Source organism: Octopus bimaculoides, chromosome 25 (genome assembly GCF_001194135.2).
Source record: "Octopus bimaculoides isolate UCB-OBI-ISO-001 chromosome 25, ASM119413v2, whole genome shotgun sequence".
NCBI classification, from domain to species: domain Eukaryota; kingdom Metazoa; phylum Mollusca; class Cephalopoda; order Octopoda; family Octopodidae; genus Octopus; species Octopus bimaculoides.
Window position 1 is genome coordinate 30391892 of NC_069005.1, and position 8507 is coordinate 30400398.

Sequence of the window (8507 nt, forward strand, 5' to 3'; positions counted from 1 at the left end):
AGAGAGAGAGAGAGAGAGAGAGAGAGAGAGAGAGAGAGAGAGAAAGAGAGAGAGAGAGAGATAGAGATAGAGAGAGATAGAGAGAGAAAGAGAGAGAGAGAGAAAGAGAAAAAGAGAGAAAGAGAGAGAGAGAGAGAAAGAGAGATAAAGAGAGAATCTCAAGGGACAACCCACTGTGAAACATTTTGGGCAAATGTCATTTCCTATGACTTCGGCCTCCTAAGTGAACAGAAATTAAAAGGTTGTTAGGTATATTCAACCAGGATAGGACTCCAGGATATACTGTCGTCCCACTAATTTTACCTGACAATTATGTTAAGGGTATATGTCTGGAATACACAGCCACCTATGTGTTAATTCAGGTTTAATGAACAATTGTATCCCAACTTTCAAATGACGGAGAACCATCACCACACACATTTTATATATGTGTGTATATAAGGTGAGCTAGCAGAGAGCTTTTAGCATGCTGGACAAAATGCATAGCAGTATTGCATTTGTGTTTATATTCTGGGCTCAGATTCCACTGAAGTCAACTTTGCCTTCCATACTTTTGGGATCACTAAAATAAACACCAGTTAAGGGTCAGTGTACTTGCCCCTTCACTAAAAAAACAAAACTGGTGGCTCTGTGCCAGAATTTCAAACCATGAGATTATGTGTTTTGCGTGTGTGTATATATGTGTGAACTGGTGATTTTGAAATTTGAAAGAAAGACTACTTTTGCAAGTGACATCACCTGAAGAAACAAACATCTTATTTCTGATGTATGTTATTGAAACTTCACCTTACATTAATGGCTCGCCTAATTATTAAAAAAAAAAAATTAAAAAAACCCCACACAGACAGAAGTCACTTGTTGCAGGGCCATGCCGCAGGATTGATCTTGGGACCATCATGACACAGTGAGAGCGTTCACTTTACCATTGAGCTATCATCTACATCACTAGTTTGCGCTCCCAGCCATTCTCTCCATCTCTTCTTCGGTGCGTCTTAGTAATTAAAATATTGGCAGTGAGCCACCAATATTCGAAGTGGTCGATTCTTAGAAAGTAAATTGTCAATTCCACTGTATCAAAACAGTACTCCTAGTACAGTCATATATATTTCTGTACATACACGAGTGTGTGTGTATATGTGTGTGTGTGTGTGTGTGTGTGTGTGTGTGTGTGTGCGCGCACAAACATTTATTTATACAAATGTTTGTGTATTTGCAAATATGTAGATGCTTGCTTGTGCATGTATGCATACGCTCGTGTGCATGAATGTATGTACACACACATATTCCCATATTTTACATAATTGAAACTTAAGAATTTAATCAAACTAAAATCAGACATGCCACATATTTCCTTTTTTTTTGCCAATTACGAGGAAATTAGTTGAGTAGGCATCTTCCTTTAGTCACTGTAGAACAGGTTTAAAACAAGCCACTTTGCTCTATTGCAAATAAGATTCAGTTATCTAATTTTTTTTTTAATTTCAGTAATTTTCTTCAAAAATTTTATTCCAACAGACAGCCTAAAATTAAAGTACATTTTTCAACAGGATTTCCTTGCTTCCAGAAATGGAACAAAAAAATTTTTTCAGCCGAGATACAAGTACCACAGCAACTAAGTCATTAATTCTTCATCATGGAAAACATTATTAAACATGTTTTAGTGATACAAATGAAGCTAGAACTACATAGAAGATGCTCCAATGAGACAAATTTCTGATTCTGGAAGATTCCACTACTATGAGAAGCAGTTTAAGAAAGGGACAATATTGTGCTACAACAGCAACTTCGGTCAACAGCCCCCAACAGTTGCTTTGAAGGGCAAAGCTTCTCAGTCAGCATGTACTATTTATTCTCAATCTTCTCACCTGATGAGGAAAAACTGTCGTTAGCATTTTACTTTCTCTGCTGTCCGTCAAGGAGTTTATTTTTACCTGACAGGTATGCAGACACTTCTCGTCTATTCATACGCTGGCGTCTAATCTCCAGCACAGACTGGCGTATACACGTTTCATCATCAGTGAGGATTTCTTTTTCCCTAAGAAGGCATCACCTTCATTGCTATAGTTAGGTACACGTCTGTATCAGATTTCAAAACGAAATCTCTCTTTGCAACTCCGCATGCTGTTTTGGGACCCACCTTGCGCTAAAACTGTTCTAAAGCCAAGTCTGTATGATGGATGATTTAACGGGTAGAAACATTAACTAAATAACATTTGCCTCTTCAATAGCCACCCACCTATTAAACAGAACCATCTCACAGACGGTAGCCAAACTTTTGGTTTCCTCATAATATACAACATTTACACAAATATTAAAATTGTCAAACCCTAGCAGTAATACACTGCCCCCTACAAGTACCAAAAGCCTAAAATGGGCAAAAGTTTAATGTTCTACCTTCGGTGAACAGAAAATTACTCACTAAACACTGTCCTTCTTTAGAGCAAACAAAATGGAGATGTTCTGTTTAATGTAACAACAAATTAACTGACATCTCAAGCTCAAAGCCGCATCATAATCATTCGAGATACAATTTCAAATGCAAAACAAACAAATCTCCCATCAACAGCCAATTTTCTTTCCATGAAAATAGCACATTATGAATAAAACTTCACCATAAACATACACACAAATCACCTATATAGGCATCGACATATATATATATGTATGTATATATATATATATATATATATATATATATATATATATATATATATATACATGCATGCATGCACATATACATGCATGCATGTACATATATACACATGCATGTACATATATACACATGCATGTACATATATACACATGCATGTACATATATACACATGCATGTACATATATACACATGCATGTACATATATATATATGTATTTGTATATATATACATATATAAAAATGTATATGCACATTTATATTCGTTTAGTCTGTCACTTATTTCAGTCTTTTGACTGCAGCCATGCTGAAATACTGTCTCATATACACACACACACACACACATTCACATGTATAACTCCATACGTGTATATATGTACTCTAAGTGTATACAAGCCTATAGGTTAGTGTGTGTGTATGTCTATATTATATATATATATATATATATATATATATAAAACGTATGGATATATGTGTATATATATATGCGTTTGCATGCGGATGTGTATATACATGTATACAAACTACCTGCACATACATAGACACACTATTCACAAAGTGTACTGTAATGCTACATTAAAAACTGCAACGGTCACATGTACGTGTGTGTGAAAGATTTCAAACAGACAAAATGTAATCAGAAACGTATGACCCAAGAACAGCGTTTAAGATATATATATATGCATTTATCAAATGAAAGCAGCGATATGAAGTTAACTGGGTGCCACATCAAGCTAGTTTAGGGGTCAGTAACGCATCATAAAGATGCCCTAAATGAGAAATTTAATTATGATTTTGTCTAAGATATATTTTGTAGATGGCATCATTTACATGGAGGACCAAGATCTGTTTGCCCTAAGAACGGCTGGTTCATATAGGTGAAGACAGAGGTTCCACTTTTTTTTATCACCCAACCTTGATAATTCACCTGATTGCAGAAAGACAGACACCAGAGACAATTATGTCGAATGTTAACCCTGCAAGACGAAGTAAATTAGGGGCCGAAATTTCAGATAGGTAGACCCTTACATTGCAGGTCCTAATTTCGTTTTAAAACAAAAAAGCTTGCCCTAAAATAAAGCTTATAATGTTTATGTGGATTCACTAAAATATAGCATTATTACTTAAGCAACTTCATGATGTACTTGTTAAATACAGTCTTGATATACACACCATATTATATATATATATATATATATATATATATATATATGGTTGGTGCATAATTATTGCAGCTTTTTTTTCAACAAGATTTATTCAACTAAAACAACGATATTTAACAAAAACATCTTAAAATGACAGTCTGACCGTCTGCCAAGCAAATGGAAAGCATTAATTGAAGTAGATGGTAAATATGCTCCGGAATAACCATTTAAAAATGTTTTTGTTAAATAAAATTTGAAAAAACAGCCGCAATAATTATGCACCAACCCAATATATATATATACATACACACACACACCACGTATGTGCGTGTGTGTGTAGTGCGACTACATTCACAAACTTTATTCGTGCCATAGTTTTGTAACATCCATGTATATTCGTAGAAAGGTTTCTCACCTGTTTAAGAATATTGATTAAATGACAATCGTTAACACTGCAATGCCTATAATATATATTTGTAATTATCGAATTCAGTCAAGTGAATAAATAACCATTCTTTCTGATATCGGCACAAGGCCTGAAATTTGGTGAAAGGGGTCAAGTCGATTACACCGACCACAGTTGTTCAACTGGTACGTATTTAATCGACCCCGAAAGGATGAAAAGCAAAATCGACCTCGGCGGAATTTGAACTCAGAACGAAGTACTAAGCATTTTGCCCAGCGTGCTAACGACTAGGCCAATTCACAACCTCAATAATAATAATAATAATGCTTTCTACTATGGGCACAAGGCCTGAAATCTTGGGGGAGGGAGTAAGTCGATTATATCGATCCCAGTACTCAACTGGTACTTATTTAATCGACCCCAAAAGGACGAAAGGCAAAGACGACCTCGGCGGAATTTGAACTCAGATCGTAAAGCCGGACGAAATGCCGCTAAGGATTTTTGCCCGGCGTGCTAACGATTCTGCCAGCTCGCCGCCTAATGAAAAATAATTTCTGATTAAAGTACAAAACCAGAGGGTCAGTCGATACCATCGATCCCCCAGTACTTGATTGGTACTTTATCAAGCCTAAATGGAAGAAAAGGTAAAGTCGACCTCCGCGGAATTTTAACTTAGAATGAAATGAGCCGAATGAAATACGACTAAGCATTTTGTCCGACGCTCTGAAGATTCTGCAAAGAAATTAAACGCAAGTTTATTAATTAGCATCCGACAAAAATTACGTACATCTACTTCATTTATTATTTAATCTGATGATTCGTTGATTAAAAGTACAGCATCTCAAAAAGGATTCCGAGTTTTGGATCGACTTTAAACAGCAAGTCATGTTGTACAACATAGCGACGAGCCCGTACGCAGAAGCTGCTTTTCATTCGGAGGGCCAACCTACCATGGGTTAACCTAGGGGAGTCATATTAACATATCTATTGCAGAACCCCCACCCACCCCACGAGCAATACACTGGGCCCTATTAGTATTTGGGAGTAAGTCACAACATACTGACAAGAATTGGGCCCATAGACTCGTGAGACTCCAGAGCAGCTGCCCCGTATGCCCAAGCCTGCTCCTCAGTGAAACGTGGTTCACATTTGAGTATCGAACCCGGTCAGCGGGCTTTTGACAGCTTCCACTAATATTTCAACTACTGGGAGACAGTCCGCAAGTACACTTAGTTACAAACACGGATGCACCTTAAGTATCCATTGCATAAATATAGACACATTATTAGGTCATACAATAAGAGATCGTTAGACAAAATTTTTAGTAACCCAATCACCTGTAGTAACCGCCTCCACTCCCCAAAGCTTTTTAATTGAGTCATGACAATTTATTTCCCAAACCAGAAAAAACCTTAAGCCATCCTCAATATTTCACATACTTTGTATGCGTGTCTGATATGTAGATCAAATTTAAAGACAAAAAAAAAATCGATTTAATGTGTGGGGACGACCTCATTATGATTTGGCGTTTAATTAAGTAAAAATTTTCAACTAAAAATTAAGACTACGTACTACAGAGTAAGTACCAAACCAACAGAGGGGTTGGGGAGACCCTACACAGCCGTTTGACTTACTAGAAAACGCAACCAAATCTCCTTGAAATAATCTTATACATTATACGCACACGCACATAGCTAGGAAGGAGACATTGGAATAAGAGTTTCTGATACAGGCAAGGTGGCCACAGTTGGAACCCCTTTGATCACAAGTCTTTTCGACAAGGACTGGTCCGGCTTGAGGTTCCTAAACAACACATTCTTGATTCAAGAATGAGCGGCAGGCTCTTATTACGTGGCCGCCTCTGTAAGAAACAACAGTCAAATCTCCCTCAATTTCACATTTTTTTCCCCAAGACAAAACACTGAACAGTTTTTGGAGACAGACAATATTGTCTTAAATCGTAATGATTTTTTTCCCCGGTATGAGACAAATTAAATACGATAAAATTAAGATTAAAAAAAAACGAAAAAAGGTTTTTATTCCTAAATTGTTTATCGTTTCAGTATGATAAAATATGTTGAAACACTCAACACAACCAGAGCGAGGGAAGAAATAATGTGAAATTACATCAGATGGCCCAATCTGATGCTGCGGTATGGCTTTAGAATTCGATGCCATAGCAGAGACATAAGATCGAAATTGGTAGAAAAATAGATGAGAGGAAGTGGGGTGGGGGTAGAAGCACAGAGATGAGGAGGAGGAGGAGGAGGCTGAGAGAGGTCCACTGCAGAGAAAAAGATTTCATCTGATTCTGATAAAATGCTTTTAGCATGACGTTTGGTAAAGAAACAACACCTCAAACATCTGTGCACATTTTGTGCATATATATATATATATATATATACACACACACACACACACACATATATACATACACACAGAGAGGAGACAGACACCTAGTCATAGAGACTGCCTCCGTACCAGAGGGAGATCTCTCTTCTCTCCTCGTGTGTATGTATTCTCCGTCACTACGAAATCTAGCTAAATATGAGAGAGAGAGAGAGAGAGAGAGAGAGAGAGAGAGAGAGAGAGAGAGAGAGACCTAATTATACAATCAGAGACCTAATTGTATAGACAAGAGGAAAGAGAGACCGAACTATAAAGATATTAAGGGAAAGATAGAAGGGAGGGAAGAACAAAGATATATATATCTATATGGATACCTAATCATAGGTACACGGAGAAGCTAAAAAAAAAAGTGTGATCTAACCATAAAGACATACCTTAGCATAAAAATACTGAGAAAGATTTGAATGATAAAGATCAACTGGAGAGAGAGATGTAAACATTAAAATCATTAGAAAGAGAGAGAGATGTAAATTATGACAGACTTGTGGTTAAAAAATTGGATATTAATTAATATCAGTTTAATACCAGGTAGCTAGCACATTAAAAGAATCAGGGAGATTCAGAAAAAATATCTGAGATCTCAAGGATTATTGTATATGTTTATATAAAAATATATAAGAATATATATAAAGGAGGCCACTGGGTGGACTGCGTGTGTATATATATATATATATATATATATATATATATATATACACACACACACACACACACACCTTATAAAAAATATAAAATAACCCACCCTGTCGTTTTGTATGTACTAAAAAAAAAAAAGTGTGCGTGCGTCGCCACATTTAGGTGAAGATCGAAACCGGATTAATGATGATCTGAGCTCGATGAAAGCAAGACAAGAAATATAAGAGTAATCAAGATTGATAGAATGAATATTTTATACTAAACACAAGAGAGAAAGAGACCGAGTCTGGTATAGAAATACCAACAACGAAATATCAAAGACACTATTTTTATTTTCAAGTTGCTTAATTAGAATGTCGACTGTACAAGCATGTGGACCAATACACACGCACACATGTGTGAATATAACACATACTTTATATATCATATATACACGCACACACGTTTGATATATAAATATATATATATATACACAGATATGTATATACGTGTGATTTTAGTCAATATTATATTATAAACGAAGCATTAAACACCACACAGAATTTAATTAGTCAATGTTTTAAACAGCCATCCACACATCATACAAATATGTCTATATTCTATGTATGTATATATATATATATATATATATACGTGGCGATCGCTGGCGGCGAGACCGGGTTAACAATTTCTATTGTTCATTGCTGATAAATTATATAGTAATGAATCCTCCCCTCGTCGCGCAAAGACGTCACCGCTTGGGCGAATGTATATACATGTATATATATACACACACACACATATATATATATACTTATAATATATATATATTTGTAATGTGTACACGCACATATAGATACTAAAAGAGGTTGTTGACTTAATAGTAGACCACGAGGGGAGGGGTAATGAAAAATGACAAGCCATTAAATAATACATATATATATATATACACACACGTGATCATAGATACTACACATACATGTGGTACGTATACACAGACAATACGTGTATGTATCATTCTTTACATTATACGCACGTTTGTGTCTGCGTGTGTGTGTAAAATTCAAGCTCTTTCGTTCTCTCTATATATATGTATATATGTGCGAGTATGTCTATATATATATATATATGTATTTAGTAAAACACATACTTAGCGAATGACGATGCAGTTCCCCCCCCCCCACTAATGTTCAAACAGTTCCTTTAGGAAAGACAGAAGTAAAATGTGCCACCCCCTTTTCTGTTTCCTTTCAACCTTGATAAATCGTTCAGTAACCTTTGCT

General features: G+C 35.9%; 1 protein-coding gene across 1 annotated transcript in view; it reads right to left on the reverse strand.

The window, feature by feature from the left end:
- Positions 1-8507, reverse strand: part of LOC106880767 (sarcoplasmic/endoplasmic reticulum calcium ATPase 1) — a 119941-nt gene that overhangs the window by 109564 nt on the left and 1870 nt on the right. The gene's annotated exons all lie outside the window — the stretch shown is intronic.